Here is a 27,561-nt window from a genome sequence, read left to right on the forward strand (position 1 = left end):
TAACCCAGCAGCATCTGAAGTAAAAGCGAGTGAGTGCAAAAGTTATACAAGGTCAACAGGAAGGTTAAGGTGTGGCACATTACTCCTGACTTTGTTGGAGACTCAGAACATGATTTCGCAGAAAAAGAGAGGAAAAAAAATCCTTACGAATCAACTAATTGTGACATATAATAATTGCAACCACAGAAAACAAGTTTATAAACATGAACTGACAATGTCAGACTAGTTGAATGGTTGCTCAAACACATCTTCCCAGTAGCTTCAGGCTGTCTGTGAGGCAGCCAATTGGCCTAAATAGGTATCTGACAGGAATTCCAAATAACGTGATGTCCATTCTTGCAGTTGTGACACAGATAACATCTATAATGTATCAAGTGGGTGTCAAACGATTCATGTTTCCCACTACTGCATAGGCAGAGTTTAATTTTCCAACCGAGAGTAGAGTTCGGCTGAGAATTTTGAGATGTATGAGCGCGTCTCCAGTTAACTGACGGTCTCACTTTGACTATGACCTTGGATGTACCTGTGCATCAGCTGTCAGCTATATGCTTAGATTTAGAAAAGCAAAGTCTTTTTGTCAAGACAATCTGTGGTAATAAACTGCATTCAGTGTTGGGGTTTTGCAAGAAGCATTAGGAGAAGTTTCTATAATAGTCGCGGTGGCTGGGGTATAGCTTAATTATCCCACAGCAGCAGATAATTTTAGAATAGGAATAAACAAAGTGTGTGTAGACTAGTCTCCATTGTCTGGCCTTGATTAATTTCCTTACTTAATTAAAAAAAAAGACCTCAGTTATTGTGAGTTTTGTTATTTGGTTGATATGTTTATTTTGCCATTGCTAATTCTGAATTTGTCACGTATTTTCTCTTTCAACAACTGTCAGGTGTTGACACCGCACTCTCTATGCCTCACATTTAAATAAAAAAAGGTTAATTCAGACTTATCCAGAATTAAGAAGACAACAAAACTCTTTTCAACTCCGATTTCTACTGAATTTAGAATATACATCAGTTGTAAACTAAAGATTGTCACCATGATTAGTGAAGTGCTTCATCTAATGTGACAGCATTGGTGAATCAGTGAGGGATTTGGCCTCAGTACATGTGTAACTTGATAATACAGCTCATTCTACTTGCCTTACAAGCAGATGGATGTTAAATTCAGTTTATTCTCGTCACCCACTCAAGTTACAATATTTTTTTTTTTCTCTTTTCTGACACAACTTAATCTCAGAGCTGGCACTAGTATTATTTTGTCATAGAATATATTTAACCACTCTTGAATTGCTCTTACAAATGTGTACGCTACCACATTAAGCAACAGTGAATTAGCAAATATGTTAGAGCTCCAAAACGAATTCAGAGTCAGTGCCATGAACAGGTTTTGGGTTTTTTTTCCACCTTTTCTGATCTCACAATGGACATCCTCATAACTCCTTTTAATTGTATCTATGAACAAACAGAGACAACAAAACTACACTACACTCATGTCTGAAAAAACACAGCTTTTTTTGGCCAGAACCCAGCTGTCTACTTACATTTCAAGGACAGAGGACACTCTTTTGAGGATGAAAATGTTCACATTCTGGGCAGAGAAGACAGATGGTTTGAAATAGGAGTAAAGGAATCCATTTACAGTATGTTAACCTGGACAAACTATTGCAGGACTCGAGGCGAGTGATGGAGTCCTGTTTGGGATTTCCAACAAAGCCCTGAACAGCCTCCAATACATTGTGAACTCCGCTGCCAGAGTTCGTACCCACTCCAAGCCCTGGCAGCACATCACCCCCACCCTCACCCATCTCCACTGGCTTCCAGTCAAGTCAAGCATCACCTACAAAATCCTTCTCCTCACCTATAAATCACTTAACGCCCTGGCTCCTCAGTACATGTCAGACCTCCTTCATCCATACACCGAGTCTGCTGCAATCCGCAGGCACAGGTCTGCACTCCCTGACACCAATCACAGCTTTCAGTGTGGCAGCACCCACTCTCTGAAACTCTCTGCCATCAGATTTCTGCAATGCTCCAACTTTAGACAGCTTCAAAAAGAGCCATTTTTTTTCAAACAGGTCTGTGGCTGGTAGCCACTGTCGAGTTCCTTGCCACTGTTCCTTGTAAAGTGTTTTTTTTTTTTAATTATATTATTGTTATTACATAACTGAAGAGGTGGCTTAAGACACCAACTGTCAGCCACCTATAATGATGTCTTCAGCTCTCTTACCAGAGGGCTCAACACACGCAAACTCCAATACTCAGTGTGCCTCTCAGATGACCCAAGGCATCTAATGAGCAAATATGTCTGGGTCTGCACCATAGATGGCAAAGTAACAAACAATTGAGCAAACTCACCTAGTTAGCTAGTTCAAGGGTTAGATCCGCTAACAGAGTGTGGCAGTGGAGGAAGCATCACAGATAGGCAACCTAGTACAACTAACAGGATGAGAAATACCAAATAATGTCATACTTACGAGTGTGTGTGCAGGTGGGGGAACGTCCAATTAATCTTTGAGGTGGAGCCTGTCACGTTATTCATTTCAACTTTTTTAGAAAAAAGTGACAGTCCTAATTCACACGCTTACTCAAGTAAGACAAGCTGAAACTATTTATCTGGCAGTTATTTACAATTTGCTGCATGTTAAAATAGTGTATTAACAAACAGTGCGAGTAAAATTACTGTAATAACCACTTTGGATTTGACTTGCAACTTCTCAGCTTTCAGAAACAGTTGAAACTGTTCCGATAGCACAAATCGTCGCATATTTGCAGTAATGCAAAATGTGCTTTTGCGAACGTGTCGTCTGCAATACGCTCGGTGTTAAAGGGTTTTAACATAACTGCCTGGTTCACTTATTACGCATTTCATGTCTGCAGAACTCTGTCACACATTAACGTGCACATAACTACTGTTACATTTCCTATTAAAATGAAGGTCCATGTTAGTCTACTTTCTATGAATGTGAACTCACATTCCATTCCAGTTGCAGCAATTTTTTCAGCAGGTGTGATCCGACCTCATTTATTTGTCCTTATATTCTTTGAGCACAGAGAAACACCTCTTGGATAAAGTGAAATGTCTTCAACAAAAGTTAAGCATGTCCAGTTTTCTATATCTACACTCCGGACAATTATTTTCTCACTTGCTGTGAAACTGAAAGGTTTGTTAAAGTTATTCTTTCTGAAAAAGTGTTGACCTGGAAAAGATTGCCAGCCAAACTCACTGACCCCTAAACAGCAGGATGCACACTGCTGCTTCATATGCCATTTAACACAAAAGCAGGCAATCCTGATTCATTCTCAGTGAGTTCTCCAGTCAAAGAGTCATTGGGTGATATAGTAAAATGACGTTCCATCAGAGCAAAGAAAATAAGAGAGCTGAGAACGATGCAGGCCAATACAGGAAGATATATAACCTTGGCCCTGATTTGAATTGCTGATTAGAAAAACCTTCAATAGGCCTTGACTGCAATCTTAAAGCTGCTGTTTCCCTTCATAATAAAACCACCAAAGTTTGTTGATTACAAGCCCCACTCACCCAATACTTTAAAGAGCCACGATCATTTAGCACATTTGTCTTCACACTAAAGTTTAATTTTATAGTTTATTGTTAATGACATTTTTTGTAATTGCTAATGATGGCAATTACAGCTCTGCCTCCTCTGCCCTATTCACAACCCACAACAAATCGCTAATGGCACATTCACTGTATGTATGGCAAAAAAAATGGATGACAGTGGAGACACATCCCTCTATCCCCGACTATTTATAGCCCAAACAATTAAGCCGAGAGACCTTCATTAGCCTGCTGCTATTCAGCGGGACCCTGCGTCGCCTTGCCAGCCAGCCAAACAGGTGTTCCTTAATAATCAGCTCTGCATTGCCAGCAACACTGGTTTGCGATTTTCCCTCCATATGTTTCAAGCTGTTTGCACTCCTCTACTGAGAAATGAATGACTTTTGGAGCATCATTACAATATCTTACAGTACTTACAAGTGGCTGTTGGCTTGCAGTCTGACCCTAATGGGAAAGAAAAGAGGGAGGGAAATGTCTGTGACATTCAGCCACAGTGATATGTGATATATCATAATAGTTAACTGAAGATAATTGTATTACGTTGACAATGTTATGATAGAAATGTACGCTTAACTGTCATAAATGTGATAAACTGCAACTCTCTCGTTGTTTGCTTTCCTTAAAATAAATACTTTTTTTAACAGTGTTACCTTTGTGCTAATTAAGCTATGGAAAGGCATATACTGTAATGTGTCTTTGCCATCCCAGAAGACAAGAGTCGAGCTAAGCTCATTCAGAGCTAAGCACAGTTTTAGAAATTGCAAATAATGTTTCATAATATATGCAAAACCATAATTTGTGAACGATAGGGACTGAGACGCTTGTTTGTGTAAAAATAACAACAATAATAATAATAATAATAATAATAATAATCATAATTACATCTGTATCTGTTTTTAAATAAATACCTATATTTTGTATTATTTTAATATTTGCCATTCTGGCTATCAGTAATACCTACTTTCATTTTGATGGAAACCTGGTAAAAACAACAAATAGCAATGAATGCAGTTTGACCATATTTAAGCTTACCATAATGAACGGATGCATACTTTCCCTTTAAGACTGGGTTTGCAACGTCTTACTGATATGCTATAGTTACTTAAATTCTCTCTCACCATAAAAGTCGGGCTTTTTACAACAAACTGCATTACAGAGACAGGTAAAGTTATGTCACTTGTCATGTATGTTATTTGTTATACATCTTGACATTTCCAACGCTACTCTTACCTGTCGCAGTCGTTTTGCTTTACTATCACTATGTTGCTGTTGTGCCTCCCTCAGTCACTGTGGGGTCATGTGAAGCTTATCAGCATAGTTTGACGTCATTTGGCTAATGCATTATCAGTTACTCACTGCAGTTTTAGGGTCTTTGCAACTCTTAGACAGTACAGTACAGTGCAGTAGAACACATTCTCCTTGTCAAAGCCATTAAGCCAGTAGGGCATTGTTAGCTGCTTCCAAAAGCATGACATGAGCTAATGTGATTGGACATTTTGAAAGCCTGAATGAAGTCATCGCCTGATAAGATCGTCCCTCCCACTAACAATGCATCCACCTTGCTTCAGTCCCCTTCCCAGATAGTCCCAGGACTGTATTTAACACTGGATATCATAATTTGACTCAGTTTCTGCTTGCTTTTATCTCTTACCAATGTCCACTTTGGAAAGGAAATAATTAAGTTATATATAAGTCACATATTGCATAAACAGATTACACGAAATCAATCCGTTTGTATGCACATAAGCCAAATATGGTGCACCTCTTGTCAGGACAGTATTGCCATGGTAACCTATCATTGATAAAGAGGTTAGCTTGTGTATGTAATGAAAGTAGGAAAATAGAAAAAAAAAAAACATATTTAAGTCTTTGCGATTTGCATACCGATGACATATAAATTACACTGCCAAAATGAAATCTTCGCATTATGTTTCCCATTTGCAGCTCTAATGACAAATAACTTTTATTTTTCCGTTTTTTCCTTTTTTTTGGAAGGGGTTGTTTCCAGTATTAAGTGACATCTCCCACTTTGCTCGGATGAGGTTTCTATTCATTCGCTCACAATCTACCTGCAGCATTACACCACTTTAAATAGAGCTGTCAGTCTGCAGTCCTGGCATAATTATGATGAAATACTAATTAGGGCAGCTCTGACCTGTGCAGACATGCCCATACACTCAAATGTCTACTCCAGATGGCAGCAGGTACAAAAGATGCCAGGGGAAGACACCATTTTGAATGTTGTCAGCATTAACATAGGGAGAACCTGTCCATTTAGGCTGTTAAGACTCAAATTATGTGTCATTTGAATTTAGATTTCAAATTAGCAACTTACAGGTGAGCAACAACAACAAGCTGTGGGTGGAGTGGCTCAGTGGTTAAGACCGGTACCGTGTGTGTGAAAGACATCATGGTCGCAAGTTCAATTCCATTGTAAGTCACTTTGGATAAAAGTGTCTGCTAAATGACATGTAATGTAATGTAATGAGCTGTTGCTCACCTGTAATCAAAAACACTTGGACTCACCTATTTGCTTTGGGACCCAACACAAAATCTTGCACGTGTAGTGTAAATTTAATCCATTGAGGGTGGAAGCTGATATTACCGAGTTTAATCATGTGTTTAATATACAATTACCCCAAACCCGTATAACTGCACAAAACACTGAGCTCAGTTTTAGGATTTGTCTGCAGTTGTAACCAGACTTGCACTAACTTCTTCAGTGAGTTATATTATTGTAGTAAGGCAAGAGTATTAAAATATATTTACTTGGACACAAAACACCAGGGGTAAATCTATTTAAGTGGGATGTCTGCTTCATGAGCATTTCACCTGACTAGTAATCTGGCAATCTTTGCCTAAACTGCTGCCGAACCTGTTGCCTAAATCTAACCATATGCATGATAGACTTGTTGCAAATGCCAAATGTTGCCCCTGAGCATTACTCAGGCAAAAAATATGTTTGCCTTAAAATACATGAGACAAAACAGTGGTATATAAATGTGATCTTTAGACAACAGATTTTCAACATCTGGCGAAGATGCATCTCAGGCCAATTAATAGATATATTGAAGTTGGCATCCCTAGAGCGTTACCATTCAAGACAGATTTCTGTCTGTTGGCCCACAGCTTTAGTATCTTAGCCATCTGGGACCGAGTTGTTTTGAAAATTGTAGGATTAAATGACGGACTATCTCAAATATTAACCAAATCTTTTCTTTGAAGGATTTCAACAACTTTTCACTTTAAATTGTCATGATACTTAGCAAAAGTAGCAAACATTCATGTCATTCTGTGATCATTTTTGTTTTTTAACACTGATCACGAGCTCTTAAGCTAATTAATAATATGTAGCATACCCATGTTGAGTGGAATTATATGTTCCAGTCTATCCTATGAATAAATGAAAATGTCACAAATTTGAACACTTGTTTCATTGTCTCTTATTAGTTTGTTTCTTTCTGTTTTACAGACTAAAATGATTGAGTATCAAGACAATGTGATGCGTTCATGTTTCTTTGTTTGCTTACTATGCATTACTATTTAGTAGGCATCTATTACCTTTTTGATGACGATGCTCATATAATTTATATAATATAATATTTGTGGTACAGGACGAAGTTCCCCTTTCTAATCCACTCTAACTTTGGGAAGACACATCAAAAATACTGCAGACAGGCCAATGTTTCCATAATTTTTTTCAGTAATGCAGCTCAAAATAGAATCTAATGGTATTGAACCACATTGACTTTGAAAGCTTGCATGCAACTTTTTGGAAGGGCAGTATGCAATTAATAATTCTTTTAACTGAGATTTCCCCCATAAAAGGACAGCAACATCTAATAAATGTCTTATTTATGATGTCTGTTGATGGCGGTTTGAAGAAAGTCACTTGTTTTGTACGTATAACATTTTGCTCTAAATAAAAGTCCTACCACACTTGCTAAGAGATACAAATAAACTCAAGAGCCACAGAAGTTGAAGCCACAGTCAACTTCTTTTGAATGCAAATATCTAATCAGCAAATCACATGGCAACAACTCAACACTGTTGGTTCTTCGTGAACAGCATTTATCACAATACTAAACCATCAGTTTTTTTGAACAGCAGTACTTTTAAAATTTTAGTGGCCGCTCCTTTGTGTTTTCAGTCACATGTCAACCAGTTTGCAGACGTCTCACTTTACTAGCGAAATCTTGCCGTCTTAAATTAATAACTTCCTGTGTGCAGCTCTGGAATGTTGCTGGAGGACATGAGATCAGAACACAGCTTCAGTTAGAAACACAGAGAGAGTCCTCTGAAGCTGATAGGCTTTATCAGTGTTGCTTAAAATCACTTAACATAACAATTTGAATCAAACAGACATGTATATTTAAAAGTAACGCAGTGCAGCTTTAACTACATGCAGCCCAGCGAAGCATAACCAACGATTCATTCTGACATTTCATAGCTATCTCATCTGTCCACAATGCATGAAGTCTCATAGTGCTTAATGTAGCGGAGGTGATTCAACAATGTATGATTTGCTAGGGCTTCTTGAATAAGAAAATGGACACTCAGATATCCAGACTGCCATTATCAACCAATATGTGCAGTGTTTTAATTAAGAATCATTTGTGAGGAGTCTTCAGAACACTTGTGCTAATCATCACAGCGAACCAAGCAAAGAGCAAAGTGGAGCAACATACTTTGACATTGTAAATATGCTGAACTAGACTCACTCAGTGAGTCAACTATAACACTTTATAGCAGGACAGACACAATATGACATTAGAATGAGGACGTAATGACAGCTGTCCAAACACTTGTTCCCCAACTGCCGAGCTAGTAAGAGCAGCAGCATCAGCACAGCATAGAAAAGACAAGTGAATAGGTCACCACTCTCTCATTTTCAGACTCCAGATCCCATGACAACCTGTGACACCGTCGCCTTAAATGTTCACCAGGGAAGAGTGTAGTGCACAGATAAGCCCAGAGACACACACAGATACACCCACAAGTCTAAGGCTAGGAGGACAGTCACTGAATGAATTACATATCTCATGGCACTGGGTTATAGAGTCAACCAGTTCAAAATCCTGTTAGAAAGCAAAAGTAAAATCACCTAAGTTTAAATACACGATTTACAAATACTCCTGATGTTTCTGAGAAAAATCCAAAGAGGAAGTGGCTCCCAAATACATATTGTGTCTCATATACTGGCATCTCCACTGTATTTAGCACACAAACTATGAGATGGTCGTCCTAAATTTCCACCACAGTGGATCAGGGCAATGGCCATTCTCAGTGTACAATGTAGGCAGCACTTGTCAGGTTAACCCAAGTCAATCATACAGTGGTGAGATACATATACACACACATATATATATATATATATATATATATATATATATACATATATATATACACACACATATATACACATATATATATATATATATATATACATACATATATATATACACACACATATATACACATATATATATATATATATATATATATATATATATATATATATACACATATGTACAAAATCTTCAGGAGCAAATCATAGGTTGTGTAACATGGAGAACTTTGTCATTGAAAAATGAGCAGTAGTCGTCTCTAAAATACAAGATTACTGCTATTACTGATATATAATTATACTATATAACTTCAGAGCAAATCAGAGCAACAGGTTAGCGTTAGCTACATGATAACAACTCGCAGCATACATAAACAAACCAACTAAAGTACCGTATCCAGACACAATATTTTAAACTAACCATTCGGGGAGCTCCTGCTGTAGCCGCTGAGTTTCTCCTTCTTCAGGTGCTTCTCCATCCGAAACAGATTCTGGGTCAAACTGGAAAGCTTGAACGACTGCGGGTCTAGGAGCCATTGCGATATGTTAGCGCGTGGTACCGTGGCTGCGAGCTGGTCAAGGCCACACCCCCACCCTCCACCTTGACCTGCCACTCTCCTCCTCATTAGCATTTTTAAAGCTACAGGCAGAAATTAGTCGTTTTAGGAAGCTCATGGACTGGCTCGTAGTGGCTGTATTTCTGCACCAAGGCTGAATTTCAGGAAAGAGACTTCCAATTTTCCAGGGATCAAAGTGATGAAAACCCACTTTAATGGATTTGTCTTTGGTGTCTTGAATCTACAAACCGTACAAACTTTTTCTTGAACAAAGCTTTATTCACATAAGTTATTCACATAATCACAAAAACACACGGGTGACTTTTAAAGTTTTTTTAAACTCTCCCAAAACACTGTTTCCGTGTGGATAAAATGTCGATAAGATAAAAAAAAAAAAACTTAATGGATTCACCTAGACTTGTTTTTGCCCCTAAATCTCCTTTTATCCCCTTTTGTTTTGTGTTTTATTACCTTTATAACTTCTATTTACTTAATTTTTATTCCCGTAATCTGCTCTCAGTCGTTCTTGTGTGACATTTTCTTTCACTTTTATTTGTATTGACATTTGCTGCTCTGAATTTTGTGACTTTGCCTTTGTGTTTTCCTTTTTTTTACCGTTAGTTATAGTACTTTGTACACTTCTCTAGTACACAGCACTAGTGTATAATAGCTTATATAATAAGCATTTGGAGTGCTTGGTTCGTATACATCAGTGTTGTAACATGAGTAAACATCCGTGGTTCACTCTTGAGGTCCACCGGTGTGCTCCTGGGTTTCATTTGTTTTTGATGCTGTTCCTATTGTTTTCCTTGTTCAATAATATACGCCGCATATGCTTGCAACTGAGACTAATGTTTCTTGGTGTGGGATTTGCGCTGGATTAAGCTTCAAAAGAAATGGCTGACGCTCTATTGTTCAATGCTGGCACGCTCAGTTACCCCCATAAGACTGCTGCTTTTAGAGCAGTTTGGCAAAATAATATACATTTGCATAATACTGGCTCTGTGTTTTTATGAACGCAGAGTGTGTGGAGTATGCAGCTGGAAGCGTACTGGTTAATGGCAAAATAGTGTCAACAGAGGATAAGAACCCATGCATGATGATTACAGAATTGTACTCCAAAGCCGCAGTCCTTCAAGTACCCAGTTCAAACCGTGTTGTTTACCACAACGACATGTGACGCATTCCATCTTCATAATGAATGGCAAATGAATAAAGGGAATTCAAGTGATTGATGGAAGGAATTCATCAATTGAACTAATTGAAGTATGTTTGCACTGATTTTGATGACGCATATCATTTTGTTTTTTCATGCTTGAATCCTTTTTCTAATATCTTAATCAACTGCAGTTACCAGCCTTTCATCACCACCTCGGTGCAACAAGAATCACAAGTGGCATCAAGGGTTGTGCACACGGCTCATTACCATATGCTCTCTCATGGGTCCTCCGCACTTGTCCAGCATCTCAACCACCCTGGCTACATACAAACAAATGGTGGTATAATCTACGTGTGTGCAATCTTCCCTCTTATCAGGCCTGTGGGTGAGTGTGGCTGCAGTTAATAGAAACCACCCACGAGCTCCAGTGCTCTAGGACACAGGCCTCCATTGTTTGGTGCACTTGATTCTTGATGTGTTCAGTACATGACAGATACAATAATTTGTCTTCATAGCTGACACTCAGCCCACGATGAGAAGATCTTTGATTGACATCGATTTGCCATGGATCATACATACACAAAAGAGGCATATGTGTTTTTGACACTTATCCATCTCTCTGGCAACAGAGGCAAAGTCAAAGATTTGGATACATACAGTGTCACATATTCTTATAATGCTTTACTGCATTCATGCCCCATAAATGCACATCACTAATGTGACTCCTTTGCCAGAGTCCTTGTGCCTGGGAGTCTTTGTGTTCTCTTGCCCTGCAGGTTCCTCTGGATCCTGGCAGCAGTCAGTCCTGGACTGTGATCACACCTCTGCTACCATGGTCCTGTCTATACCCACTTTTTGCACCGTCACTATACAGTTATTTGTCCTGGAAGAACAATCCCTCCTCTGTAAATCTTCCTGAATTGTTCCTTACCTAAACTGAGGTCCTAAGGACAGCTATTCAAATTAAAATGACTTGATTTGATTTGAATCGCATCTATGAAGCTGCAGCTGACTGAAATTCTTCGAGCCAAAGATGACACATGCATCTGCTAACACTTTTTTGACGCACAGAAATGGCTGCAGAGCGAGTGCTCCGCATTATCCTGCTCATACATCCAGTTTGCATGGCAAAGATAATGGGTAGGCCAAATGTAGTCTGAGGGCGCGTTCACACCTAATAGCCTGCTTGATGGTGCACACCTCATATTTGCTATGTACAGTCTTTCATTTTTCACCTGGTTTGTTCACATCCAAAAAGGCAAACCTTAAACAGACTGTAAATTGTTCACAAAAGTCAGGTGCACATAAATGCTGTTTAGTTTTTCCAGACATTTAAGTGGGTAAAAAGGCAAATCCCTAACAATGTCTGTGTCATGGAATATATCAGCAGGTTTTATTCATGCAGGCCTTAATTTGGCATGCTTACCAGGAAACCATAGCAGACAGTGCATTTGAGTGGATGCTCAGACATCAAGCACAAACCAATTTAGTAGTATATGAGTTTCATAAAAGACATTCTGCAATATTGATATTATTTAACAGAGGTAATACAAAGGGGTAAGCATCCACAAGGCAATGCAAGTTCATTTGTATGGCATATTATCATATACAGGAGCCATTCAATGTGCTTTACTGAAATAAAGAAGCACAAATAAGTACACAAAATACGATGAGAGGAAGCACGGGGGGTAAAAAGGACACGCAAAACATTTAAAATTCATAGAATGGCATGTACATATATATACTTGGATTGCTGTGGACTCTGGGTATGCTACCTGCAGATTGAATCCCTCTATTTGGCTGATATGATTTGAGCATATCTGATATGAAGTTGGGAAACCATAGGGGATTTAAACCAATAAGTAACATTTTAAAATAAATCCTGCACGATATGCTCTCTTTTCTTAGTTCCTGTAAGAACTCCTGCAGCACCATTCTTAAAGCGCTGTAGCTGTCTAATTGCCATGTTAGGGAGACTGATGAGGAGAACATTGTGATAGTACAGTTTACAGGATATGAAGACATGGATGAGTTTCTATAAATCATGTTACCATACCAAAAATCATATTTTATACTGGTAATGCTTTTGATATGCCAAAATGAATATTTTGTAATTGGTCTGGTGTGGATTTTCAGTCCTTCAGCCTCTGGATTCCTGGTGGGCACTACCTGGTGGCCTTCCATTTGTATTTCAAAGAATAGAATTTTTTGGCTGAATGGGAGCATGCTAAAGTTGAAGAGGTGGGGGACAAGAACAGAACCTTGTGGGTGCAGTGAAATCCTCAGATTTATTTGCGCCAGTAGATACAAAACAGTATCAGCCTTCTAGGTAGGACCTGAACCACCTGAGGACTGTTCCAGACAGTCTGCCCAGATTCCTAATCTGTCCGTCAATATGTTATGATCAATAATGTAATGTGAACCAGGGTAGTTATTTCACCTGTATCTGCATTTAAGCAAATGCCATTCAGCATCTTTATTTGTGGAGTCTCAGCATTGTGGTGTTGGTAAAAAAAAAAGAAAAAAGAAGCTGATTGAAACTTGCCATAATAGCCATTTATGATCAAGTGGGTATTGGAGTATTGATTTGGATAAAGACTCATTTTTCGATAATAATAATTGCACACAAATGGCAGATTCCAGATAGGACTTTAATTGACTTTTTTTCAAGAGGGATTTGATTACTGCAGTCTTTAGTGACACTGGGAATATACCTGAAACAAAGGAGCAATTCACAATGATTAAATGATGTTTGCTCTATCTTTCTGGGAATCTGTTAACTTATCCACAGTAGCAAACAGCGTATGAGTGTTATTATTATTTTCTCTTTTTAAAAAAATATATTGCAGTCTAGTTTTTCTCCATTTACACTCAGCATGCCGGCATTAACCTTTTTAGTTTGCTACTGTGGTAGCATTTCTCCATTGTGCTTAACATTTGCCAGATATAATCTTAACCATGGAAGATTCAAGTCAAGTCAAGTCAAAAGTGTAGCAATAGATTTGCTGGAAAGGCCATCATTGCACTCATCAAAGTGGATATTGAAATCATCAACTATAATACAGTAGCTAAACTATGTATAGCTGAAAGCTTTTCAGAGACTTCATCACTGACATTTGGACTGTATTTTGGAGGTCTGTGAGTATTACAGCTTTGGAAGGACATTTCATTATAGTGCAAAGGTATTCAAATGTGTGAAAATCACCTTTGGTCATCTACTTACATTCAAATGCATCTTTTTAAAGGGCAGCCCCACCTTTCCTGCCAACTTGGGAAACCATAAGGAACTGACTCAAGGATATCTGTTGCATTACAGCTGTTCATGTTTTAGTTAATTCTTAGTCAGGTCAAGGCTTAATGAGGACAAATCAGTATTACATTTTTTAATTGTGCTAAATAATCTGAGATAAAACAGACACACCTTTGTCTTTTCTAAAATGAACTGTGCTTCTACAACAGCCCCACTATGCATAACCCTGACAGTGACAGCCATACAATTCAGCGCATTCTGTGCAGCCATGAAACAGTGGGGAGCATTAAAGGATCGGCGAGCCCGATCTGGGCATCACTGTTCAACACAAGCTCTCGGACTCGAGGTAAAGAGTTATGCTGATATCCAAACATAGTCAATCATGCCTTCGCTGACACCTAGTATGATTACTGTTGCGTAAGGGAACTGTAGCTTAGCAACAAAATCACAAGATGTTGATCTTGATGGAGAAGCATCAGTTAACCTGTCAATGTTATGTGCATGTAAATGGAAGACATCAATCCCACAGTATCCACTGCAAGATACGCATAAATATTACATTTATGTCAATAAAAAAAATATTTAGACTAACAAAAATAATTACCCACATGACAAAAAAAGATAACTACACCTTGACTGCAAATGATTTTAAACTAATAATCTGAGCTGTTGATGCCAGAAACAAGTAGCAGATGTCTGCCTGCTATCCAACAGGCATGAAATGTAAGTATGAGGGATGGAAACTTGTGTTACTCACCAGTGTGTGTCTGGGTGTCCCCCTGGAGGCATGCATAAGATTCACCAATGGTACAACTGTTGAAAAACAGTCTCCTTCCTCATTCAGTGTACTGCTGTTCTGTTATTTGTGTCCTTGTTTTCTCCCAATATTGACCAAAATACCCAATGGCCACATGAGAAAATGCGAAAAGGGAAAAGACTGAGAAATATTTAGATCACAACTTCTTTTATGTACTTCTCAACAGCGATAACTATCCTGAATTCTTCTCACTGGATGAGCTGCGAAAAAGTCCCAGGAGATGATAGAAGAGTACTCAGGAGAGTCACATAATGTGCAGAATGCCTCTTGAGTCTCCTGCTGGTACTAATGTCTGACCTATAGAGAGACCGGCACTGATTCTCATTCAAGCCACACTCCCCCATGGCATGAATAGCCCTTCAAATCAAAACAGAGAAAAGGATAAAACATGGTCTGAAGAGTATCAGGAGGAAAAGTGAAATTGTGCAAATTCAAAGCAAAGTGGGAGAAGATAGACAACATAGTATTCCAGAAATCAAGTTGGTGGTGGTACTGAAGAGTGTTGTGTTTCCAAAGTGTATTCCCTGTGCCTCTGCCTCTTCATGTCCACCTCATCCCCAGCTGTGGCGGAGACACTGAGTGACAGAGCAGTGATGCTGCTGCTGCTGCTGCTGCTGCTGTCGTAGCTGCTGTGTCCTTCCTGCTACAGCAGGAGTCTCTGTTCAAATAAAAGCCTGGTCTATCACAGTTTTCTGCTGCAGCGCATTAGATTCATCCTTCCTCTGTCTCATACACTCCCTCCCCCTTTCTGCCCTCCTCCCTCCTTGCTCACTCTCCTCCGTTCATTTGTGCTCAGTCACACGTGAGGAGACACAGTGCAGGAGCCCGGAATACAAATAGGCTGACTCTCTTAAAGACATGATTGTGCTCATCAATTTTTTTTTTCTTCCTTTTTTTTTGTAATAAGCAAAAGAAAACATGGGGGAGTAGATTTGATCTCCAGATTACTGGCTGATTTTGATTTACCTTTACTGCGCACTGTTCAGCAAGAGACAGAAAGTTGAATTAGAAAGTTAGTGTTTGAGCTCAAGGCTCTTAGGAATACTGCTTTGCTTGTGGGTGTGTGCATAACGCCATCACTTTTGGGGCGTAGAGGCATCTCTGTGTCTTCTGAGAAGAAGTGAATATTCTATCCACATGGAAAAGCTGCATTCAATACATTTTTAATCTGTGATATGGACCACAGGAATCCAGCAAAAAAAACCACAAAAAAACCTTTAAATAAATAAATAAATAATAATAAATAATTCCAGTCAATCAATTCTATCAGATCTGACTATTCACCAGTGGGTTCAAGAAGCATTTGTCTTATCAAACTGCTGAAAACAGTCATACTCATACTGTTTTCAGTCATATTCCAACTTGTTTGTTGCTATTACCTTTGTGCTAAACACAAATTAGCATCGTGTGAACTCATCAGTGGTTTTAAATGTCACAGACATTGCTTTATATTTAAGAGTTATCTAGTACATTTTAAATAGTGGCAATTGCTCTAAGACAGCAAGGGAAGCTCAGCTTCCTCTAAAATAGTCGTCAAATATGTGAAATTTGTTCAGAATCAGCTGTTTCTCACTGATTGCCCTGCGTGATTTTTATATTCCCTTAGCCGCCGCCACATTTAAACCAATTGAAGCTCAGCTTCAACTGTTCACTATGGGACGACACAGAATAGGTTTTTTTTCACTGCGGTGATCTCGACAGTGATTGGACGTAAAATTGTGATTTCCACGTAAGCTCTGCTTCCACGACAGTGCATGGGGGGGGGACCAGTTTTTTGCTCGGCGATATAGCCTACTTCCATTTGTACATGTACACTGTAAATAAAAACACTATTACAGCATTTCAGTCGTGTTTCCTTGTTCTAGTTGTTTGTTTTGCAGAATGTAAGAATGTATGTACAAATAACTGAAATGAACTTCCCCTATTATTATTTTACTTTTTATAAGTACACATCATACATTCACAAAATAACTTAAACCAACACATTCTACACATCATGGCAAATTTAAAATAAAAATGACCTGTGACAATGTGAGCACCGCCTATACACATACAGTCAATATAGGTGATGTGGGTTTCACTTGAATGTATGGTACCATTAAAACAAACAAACAACCAAAACGAAATCGAAATGAATAAAATAAACTACCACTGATTTTATAAATGTAATAAAATCAGGAAAAGATAAATAAGAAAATGTCACTATACATTCTAAAACTAAAAAAAATGATGAGATTGTTAGATTATTAATCTTTATAAGCTGGTACTGTGATTACGCCAGTGTTATGTGTGAGAAGAGGCAGCTGGAAGTGTAGCAACTGTAAGTGGACATGTCATCATGGTTTGGTCAGTGAACACAGAAAGCAAAGGTCATGCTTTTGTCCCTGTGAAGCTGATGCCATGCACATGTCATGTAAAATGGAAGATGGTGAAGGGCGAAATATCCCCATGGTTAAGACTCGTGCCGAAGGTGCTTCCATGAAGGCTGTCATCTTCACAGTGACATCAAATCTGGCTGCGGTGTCTGGTCTTTGATCAGCCTTATAAGGCACAGCTCATCTACCTCCACTGGCCCCCCCCCATGGCCGTCTGAATCAATTGCCCACAGAATGAGTTCTAGGTCTACACACCCTTAAACTCAGTCATACACACTATGACTCCTTCTTATCCACTGCAGTCCAACTCTGCACAGAAGGCAACCGCAGTCAATCAACGCTTTCAGGGCACAAGGGTCCAAAGCGACTTTCTAAAATATCTTGAAAATCCTCTGTACTTTTTACATCGTAATAAGATCTGCCGGCACTGAAAATGCACTTCTTCACCTGATCTTTTACACTCTGTATTATTGAACAGATTACTCCAAGGGCTTTTACTTTATAGTGGAGTCTCTCAGTTGATAGTTTCCTTCAAGTAAAGGCAACAATCTGACTGGGATTTAAAAAAACAAGGTCATGAAATGTAGGAGGATGAATCAGTCTCTCGAGTGTAGGTGTCAGGTTTTAGATAATATTCATTCATATGTGGCTGGACAATAGGGGCAAAAACATCATCATAATACAACGTGTCATATGAATTAATATCAATGATTGTTGTGATGAATTAAAGACTGAGTTTTGCTCCTGAGTGAAACCAGTGAATTAGAAAACAACCACCAATGCATGAACATATTGATACATACTGAACACATGTAAGAACAAAAGTATCGATTACCGGTTTGGACCTGTGATGGTACCGAATGACAGGTGTGCACCGTTTGCACTCTCTACAAAAATGGTGTTCGTGGTGACAGAGAAAGGAGCATGGATGTGGGAGTGAGAGAGAGAATATTTCGAAATTGTCTTTGCTCCGGTGGCTTTTAAATGTGACATGTGGAAGGATTTCAGTTTCCTCGTGTCAAGAACTGAGGAATGAGAAAAAGTGATGGACAGACAAAAACAATATGCAGACACTGCCAGACTGCAGTGACCGAAACGTTGGGGAATACAAGTAATATGAGGAGCCAGTTGGCAAATCGTCAAAGATTTTGAGATGTGAGGAAAAACATCCAGCCGGATGAAAAGACCCTGGAAAGAAGTAACATCTCTCGAGATTACAAGATGTATTTGTAAATATGTGGCAGCTTTTTCCTACAGTGGACAACAAGGCATTCTGGAGGCTAGTAAACAAACTGGAGCCAAAATATGAAATCCCTTCATGGACATAACTTAGTTATAAGGTTTCTATAAAGAAACAAAAGCTAGAGTTGCATGAAGCCCCAAGCAATGAGAGCATCTCACTCACCACGCACGTATGGTTGGACTTCACCAGCTACTCACAGCTATATTACTATCACAAGACCATGCACGTGTTGTTACAACCCTAAAGTTTTAAGTAATAAACATATGAATACTAAGTAAAATATAAAATATCTTTGTTCTCATTTCTTTTCTTTTTTTTCAATGACTTTTCTTGCAAAGGAGGGTCATCATGTAGCAGCTCTCTCTATCTTCCTCTCTACAAGGAAATTACAAATCAAATGTCAACTGCTAAAAAAAAAATACATATTGTAGTTACCAACAACTGCAAAAAACAACAACAATTTGAACAGTTTGTAAGTTTTTGTACACGCTCATGGCACAAGTCAAATATTTTTTAGAACAAGATAAGGAAATAGTACATTTCTACCCAAATCCCACCTTATCATAAACCAACCTGCTCACAGTACAATATCTACACACACACACACACCTTCATATGGTTAGCTGTGCATGGCCGAGGTACAGTATGTCCACATACCCTCTAAATCATTCATCTATTGAAGGAAAAATGAAACAAGCCCATCCTTTATAACCTACAAATGTAAAGATATTGGCTGCATGCACCCTTCAAACGCAGACGTTCATGTCTGGCATCGTGTACAAGGCAGCTTCCGTGTAATAGCTGTAACAAGCTTAAAGGACTGCTTTAGATCAAAGGTGAGAAAATGATGGAGACACAGCAAAAACTAAAGATCAGAGGACAAAACCTCCAAACTGAAAAAGGGAACAACCTCCAGGTTCTGGTTTTTGTGTACTATTTCATTTTCCATCAACAGGAGGCAGGGGTGATTCCATCATCTCTGGCCATTTTTCACCATGATTATCTTATCTTGTTTCCATGACAGCTAAAGCTGATGTGTTTTACTTGGACTGCAGTGACATTCTAGTCTGTGTTGTTGATTCACCACTCTCTTTTTGACTTTATGTATTTTATGTATACAGAATCTGGCCATTATTAAACGGTTGTCTAAATACTTACAACTTAGGGCTGATTATAAAATCAGACGTGTTGTGTTATGTGGTGAGCCATGTTACAGACTCATATTTGGGACATTAAGGTTGATTTATATTCATGTTATGTACAATTTCAACCTTCAAATAATGTCTCCAAGATTATTTGGATGGTACATCGACTTCCAACAGGGTGAATGGCACCTTTGTCTTAGCCTGATCAGGTCTGCATCACCTGGTGCACATATGAAACTTCTGTTTTCAGGTCCATGCCACCAGAAGAACTGCAACATTCTACTTTACACATACGTAAAGGCTGCATCAGAGTTCACCGCTATCGGTATTGTTGGCTTGTCAACAAATGCACACGTTATGACATGATAAATGTACAGATAATAATAGAACCAATGCTAATATTGATGATTTTATAGCCATTATTCTGGTTATGAAACCGGACCACTGAGTGAGCCTGCTTTGTCTTTCCTTTCTCCGAGTGGTGGTTAGTAATGCTCATGTTACATTTATAATATAACATTTCAAATGTGGATAGGTTTGGCCTAGAAGGCCCTAAATCACCTATGTGTATTACTGCTGAGACAGCGCTGCACAATAAACTCAAACACTGCTGATACCAGTTCTCATACTTACTTGCTGCTCTCCATTCTTACAGTGATGAATACTGGAAATATAAAAGGACTATTTGAAATGAGGATTTGCTCATGTACAAAAGAAAACTCTAAGCCTGTGGATAATATTACTGATTTTTGTTCACCACTGTCTTTCTGTAACATGCAAGTTACACAGCATTCAGTATCTCTTACTATTAGGATTGTTTTTGTTTTTGATGAATCATCTCTGGCTTTTTCACACAAGTTGGTAGAGGTTCTCACCTTAAAAGTACAAATTAAGACAATCACAAAAGATAAAGATAACATAAAAGACAGTGTCCTGGATCCATGTTACAGATCTGGGACAGAACAAGTGGGATCTCTGGGCCAGATCTGGGCCATATGATTGCTTCTAAGGAGAAATCATTAATTAAGGGAGTTGCAAGTGGAAAAAGTAGATGTTTGAGTATTTCAACTTTTGTAATCGAGAGCGAAATAATTTGATAGCTGTGTTGATGACACATCCGTGGTTCTATGCCACAGTCTACGTGTGCTTTATCATAAAAGTAGCAGCTTAAGTAGCAGAAGTGTTGGAGGCAGCAAGTCTGCACAAGAGCTAGTGTCAGCAGCAGCAGCACAATCTGGTACACAGAAGAAATCGAGTGTACGAGTGTGTGTCGCACTCAGAAGTCTCAGCAGCAAGGACATACAGCTATGGTAAGCTCCGAGGGGAAAACATGTTTGTCACGGTGAACTTCGCCAAACAGTTCTCAAGTGAGTTTGTAAAACTATTTAATGCTGTAATGCTTTCATTTATATGGATAGCAGTTGGTTTACTGATGTAGAAAAGCTGAGTAGCAATATTTCCTGGAGGCAGTGAGCATAGGTGTCTACTTAATGTGTATGTTTGGCACGTTCACACTACTGTATTTCAATTGTGTTCTTTTTTCCCTGATAACTAATATTTCCTTTCTTTATGTTCTAAAATCTGTGCATCTATACTTATTTCTAAAATGACAGAAATATATATATGTTGTTTTGAATGATTCAGTCCAAACCGCCTCGAATGTGTATTCCTGACTATTTATAGTCATTATATTGCTTTCACCCATTCACTGGCAACATATTTGTGTTGAGATGAATACAATATGAGTTGGGCTATTTAGTTTAGTATAGAATTAAACCTCTCTTGGTACTGCTGCTTTTATTGTGAGTCATCCTTGAAAAGCATGAGCTAAATGACCCTGATGATAAATGTTTTTTTATACAAGATAAAACTCAACTCAATTATGGATCTAGTTTATGGCTTCTTAAAATACTTAGTTAATATGAGTATTGATTGTACATGTACAAACTATTAAACGCACCTACTAAATTGTCCAGCGGGGAAACGCATGACAGTACACTCAGTTGTCCCAATGTGCATGTATTGACAAAACAGTAAAGTGACACGTGTTTTACAACAACAATGAAATTGGTATTAAAATTGAAGCGGTGAAAAAAGTTCATCACCGACACACTGCTGAGCAAATGTTCCAGATTGTTCTGTGAACAAATACACAGTGCATCAATAACACATGTCTACTGTATTCCTGAGAAGCAGAAATCCCTTAAAACTGTAAGATCAGACTGAAGAGATTTTCTAGAATACATTTTCATTATCAAATACGCTACAACACTGCAGTCCTCCTAAGAAGCCACACACTGGTATGTTCTGTATTTACAAAGGTTGTGCAATAAATCACATCACTGCATCTAAAAATAGGCACAGTTACATTACTGTAATTGAAAAAAACAAACAAACTGCTGTGCAATGTGCATAAAATAGGGGCCTTATGTAATATTGAATACTGTTCATTTTAATAACTAAATAAAGAATGTTACCCAATCCATCTTTTGTCTTTTGTCATGGATTTTCAGTTGAATATTAGGTTTTTTTCTTGACTTTTGAGCAGGGAGATGACATTTAATAAAGTTTATGTGCATGACCGCTTATGCTAATAAACGCTAGAGGCTAATATGAAAGTGACATGGTGCACAAGTTGAGGCGCAAATGGGACGCTTTCCTCAACCACTGTCTTGGACTTTTCCAGTAGTATTGCTTGCCATAGTCGTGTGTTTCAGCTTGAAGATAATATTTTATTATACAACTCACTGTGGCCTTGTATTTAATTAGATTTTACCTTAGAGACCTGGCCAATGTTTTCTGAATCCGTCTTTCACATCAAGGAAGCGACATCCAACTGTACATTGTTTCTGTTCACAGAGGCCAAATATTCAAATTTGTCAGGGTGCAGGTCGAATGGCGCATTAACATTCTCCTTCACCCTCAGTACCACGGAGAATACACACGAGAATGATGGTATCACATGGGCTGAGACAAAGAAGGAGGCAGAGAGTAAGCACAGATGCAAGCAGCAGTTCCAGGTGCAGTGGAGAAGGGAAATGTACAATATACACCTCCAAAATACCCGCCGTACCCTGGACGCTGTTTTCTAAAGAAAAAGGAACGCTAACAGCAAGCAGAAGCAAGAAGAGTGAGCTGTATAAACAACTTGTATAAACGTGTATAAACAATCATTTCCATGGTTGTCATTGCGACCTCTATTTTTAATTATCGTATGTACTGTTATCTTCAACAATGATCACTGTGTCCTGTGGCACAGTGAGTCATCAGAGGCCTCAATGAAGAAATGAGAACACATACGAGGGATTCCTAATTTGAAACCTTCCAATAATGATAACCACATACTGTAGAGACATCACTGAAGAGTCTAAAAGTCACTGGGCGTATGAGCAGCGCATCTGCATCATCTTGCTTTTCATTTACGTTTTTCTGTTTCTGTTTCAAAGTAAAAGCATAAATTCAGCATCTCAAGCCCATTCATTCTTTTACAACAAAGCTTTATTGTCATATTTCTGCAGGTCCAATAGATGCTTGGCTACATACTGAAGACATTTAGCCAAAGAAAGAGTATTTTAAAGTATTAAATGTAGCAAAATTTAGCAGCAGCTTCACAGCAGACACACAGTCTCACTGGATGCATATATAGTGTGTGTGAAAGCTGTCGTAGTAGTAGTTTGATAGTAGTTGATTTCAGGAATATATCCTCAGTACACACTTACCCTATGTAATAAATAATGAACCAACATAAGTTTCCCAGTTTATATTTCAGAGTCTCTCACTGAAATACAGCTGTTTGTCTGTATACAATGCAGAGACGGGACAAAACTGTTTTCAATAAATTTTGCAGTTTTAAACAAATTCAATGTTCAATGTTTGCGATGGGGGAATACAGAACTTTACGGCAACAAATATGGTCACATTCAAATGTTTTTAAATGTTTTTCATCCATGCTGTCAAACCATCACCCATCAACAACTTCTTTTTTTTTAGAGAATTCTATTTTGAAATCATACTTTTCAATCCTCTGCAGGATTCTCCAAATAGCACATGACACACTCTGCTGCAAATGCACTTCCTCATAATGCAAGCACCCGAAAAAAGAAACATCTTTAAAACCCCTTTGTTGGCAGAATACACATTTATTTCTTCTACTAACTTGTTAGTAGGGCACATGCATTTCCGCCTATATACTCGACTTTTCTGAATTAATTACATTTCTTTGAGAACCCCCAAAGAAATGGTCGTGATGCTAATGTGGCACACTAACTCCACCCTTAGGAGCAGAAGAATTCAGGTCAGAGAAGAGCAGCTCTTTAGGCAACGGATCCAGACTATGTCTGTAGAGGAGCACATACTGTACATGCTTACGCAAAGCCAGATGGTTTAGGATCATTAGCAGTGAAAAACAGCTGCTTTGACAAGATTGAGTGATCATGACATATTTAACCTCATTTATCTACAGTATTGTGTGGAATATAGGATTTTTTTTTTTTTTTGGTTTGTAAGGCTACAGTACAATTAAAGATAAACACTCTGGTGTGCCACCCATTCATCTCTTCACACTCTGCTTATCCAAGGTTATACTGAAAATGAACTTCCAAAAATACAGTGAATCTGCCCTGCAATGCTTTGAGCTCCTTTTAGGGTATCCTGAGGCATTGCAGGCCAAATGGGAAATACATTACTTCCAGCTATCCCATTACCTCGCTTTGAAGATGGAGCCAGGTTAAGTGAGTTTGGGAACCTGAAAATTGTATTCCTGCTCTTTGCAGACGATGTTGGCTTCATTAGAAAGTAGCCTTCAGCCCACAGTGGGTCAAGTTTGCAACTGAGTGTGCAGTGATTAGGATCAGAGTCAACACCCCTCGTGGTTCTGTTGAAAAATAGTGAATCACATCCTCTGCGTTAGGATGAGTTGCTGCCCAAAGTGAAAGAGCGGTCCAGGGACTTATTCATGAGTGATGGAAGGATGGAGTGGGAGATGAATGGGGAGATTGGTGTGGTGTCAACAGTAATGTGGATCTCGGGAGCTGACCTGGTCAGGTGAGCCATTTCACAATGTTCATGAGCTCTGAGTGGAGACTTAATGAATGAAATTGCGAATACAGCTGAAAGAAATGAGATTTCTCCATTGGATGGTTGGGCTCAGCCTTAGAGATAAAGGGGTTAGACAGTGAGGAGCCGCTGCTCCTTGAACTGATGTCGATTTGAGGAACTTTTCTTAACCGTTTAGCATGTATCGTCGAGGCTTACCAGACTCGATTTCCCATGCATTATTTCAATGGAGAATAAAAAAAAAGTAACAACCAAAGAAAGGTGGATTTACACTGGTGGAAACTGAGCGGCCTTGGTGGGCAGAGGTCTGTGCTCTCCGGCTTTTAATAGTTGACAGTTTAAAAAAAGATCCAGATCAAACTTGAATCATCACCAAAATTGAATCTATTCTTCCATGGGCCACAACTTACACCCGCAGAAAATTTCATCCAAAACCTGTTTGGCTGTGAAACCGCATAACTCAAAAGGGAACACAGACAAACACGGCTAAAAATATAACCTCCTTGGCAGAGGTAAAAATAAAAATAAGAGAGAAACTAAAAGAATGTTTCTGTTGCCTCAACAGTTTTCAAACAAAACAAAGCTACTTCCTTCCCGAGGTTGTTCAGACATGGCAGTAACCCTAAATACTGATGTACAACGATCAAGAGTGTTACACAGCTCCACCATGACAGTGTATTTATCACCCTGTGTGTCCTGCAAGTGACACGGAGCGAGTGCACTGAGTGAAACAAGGCCCTTGGTGGGGATTTGCCTGCGGGCATGTCCCTCTTAATGGCATGTGATGATAACCTCCTTGTCTTCTGTACAGAGATTAACAACCAGACAGACTTTATAGATGGATACTCTGGTGGTATGCTTAGACTTGAGAGGCACTGAGGTCAGAGTCTATCTAAACAGCAGATGGTTTGTTGGGCCTCTATGGGAAAGTGAGTATATAAACATTATTCTTAGCTCTGATGGAGGCTATTTATAAGACACTGTATTGGAATCCATGTATTAGCATGCATGAATATGAATTCACAGCATTTAAATATAAAAAACTCCTCTTTTTAGATCGTTTTTTTTTTACGGCAGCTAACATTTGAAATGTTGGTTGCCTTGTTCATTTGGTTCTTTCTCACCTGTCACACACAAACATTCTTGTTTGTTCAACTGACCTTTGCTTTAACTTTCTCCAAAATCTTGTAGTTATGGAGTTGGACAGCTGTGTTAAGTCTCCTCCATCACATCCCACATCACATAATTGGAATATGATCCAAAACCTGGGCATTACATAGTATATTTCGGTGGTAAGCTAACCTAATCTTTTTACAAAAAGCACAAAACATAGCCCTGTGTTAGGAACGGTGAATACACTACTTGGACCCAAATGCACGAGACAGGAGGCACGATGAATGATTTCAAGAGTCTTTATTTTCCTCTTGAAAAAAAGCATGCACAATCAAAATTGCTTCTTCACAGAAGGAAAAAACTAAACTTGACTTGACTTAAATCAAAAGGCAAAACAGGCATAAAAGCATTAACGACGCACTGGCAACAGATAAAAGAACTGGGAACACTATATAGAGGAGAGGGAATCAAGGGCAGGTGCAAGTGATTACTTAAGGGGCACCAGGTGAAGTGCATGAGTGAGTTAGGGGAGATGTGTCAAAGCAACTGAGGAAACTACGTGACAGGAAGACATGACATTTACCAAAATAAAAGGGGAAGGGAAAATCCAACCCACATCAAAAGTGACATGAACTTAACGAGACTTTAAACCTGAGCTAACACAATAACTGAACTAAACAAGACAAAAAACACTAACAGATTTGACGCTTAGTGACACCCTGTGCAGGCTTGAATGTTAGGCATTAAGCCAAATTTGACCTGCAATTACGTTGTACCTGTTATGACAATAAAGGCATTCTATTCTGCTCTATCCTATATTAAAGTACTTTTCTTTTGGCCAGACAGTGTATTTACTGTAACAGCAGTTAGTCTTCTTGATTCTTCTGCCTGTTTTTCCATGGGTTAGGGTTAGTTTATCCAAGCCTAAAACAACATCAGCACTATATTACTTGGATAATAAGGGGGAGTTTTTGTCATTGTAGTCAGCCAGTTGTAGTCATGGCAGCATTGCGAACGCCATAAACATAAATGGCACAAAGCAGCCTTACTTTAAAATGCACAGCTTCCAAGAGCAGCTGACATTAAACTACCAACAATTTGGCTCCTCTCGTCAACCAACCCACTGTATAACGGCCTTTTTATTATTATAATAAATTGATTATAAGCATGGCCTTGACTATCTAAATAAAACCAGAAATATGAGGTGGCACCTGTCGCCTCATTGGAATATGAGTCATGGCAGATGTTGTTTCCTAAAGCAGCTGAACCGTTCTATTATGAGAGGATCAAATCTACAGCTGAGCTTTAAAGTGAAATGCTCCTCTGAGCTCCATCTTTCCAACATCTGGAGTATAAACAATCATATCAGACAAGACAGTCATTACAAAAGTGGGACCATGCACGGGTTGGAAAAGTGAGGTCATACATCATTTACACAGAGCGGAAGAGCAAAACGAAGTGTCTGTGAATGCAAATGCTTGTATACGCGCATGATCCATCCACAGTAAACGGGTGCAGGATGTGGAGCACATTCTAAACACTTCAAATTAAGTACACTGACCCCCAGTGTAAAATGCATAATACATATTGTTTTCAATATACTGCCAAGTGCAGATGAATACATTAACAGAGTTACATTTGTTTTAATGGACTAATGCAATAATTGGGCAAGTCACTGTTAACAAACACAGCCTGACTATACATTCTGAAATGTCAATTTCTTTACCCCGTTTTTATTCTGCTTTTTTGTGTGTGTGTGTTTTTAGATCTGCAAAGCACCGCTGAGACATTTTTATCTTGCTATAAAACTGCCAAGGATATATTCAATCACAGAGTCAGAGGTTTTTATGTCAGCTTTGTGGAAAGGAATGACAACGCTCGTAATGGACTTTACACATTTGATATTGTGTTGTGTCATTTAAAAAC

At 38.7% G+C, this 27,561-nt stretch overlaps 1 protein-coding gene across 2 annotated transcripts in view; it reads right to left on the bottom strand.

The window, feature by feature from the left end:
* The window catches only part of LOC131470470 (leucine-rich repeat-containing protein 4C-like), a 149,029-nt gene extending 133,615 nt beyond the window's left edge, over positions 1 to 15,414 (bottom strand). The window contains exon 1 of one of the 2 annotated variants that reach the window (XM_058646313.1): positions 14,645 to 15,414. The gene's annotated coding sequence lies outside the window, so the exon portion shown is untranslated. Of the gene's footprint in view, positions 1 to 9,342; positions 9,547 to 14,644 lie in introns of those variants that run through there. The other variant, XM_058646312.1, reaches the window with a different exon arrangement.
* Positions 15,415 to 27,561: the final 12,147 nt, after the last annotated feature.

This window comes from Solea solea, chromosome 12 (assembly GCF_958295425.1).
Source record: "Solea solea chromosome 12, fSolSol10.1, whole genome shotgun sequence".
NCBI lineage: Eukaryota > Metazoa > Chordata > Actinopteri > Pleuronectiformes > Soleidae > Solea > Solea solea.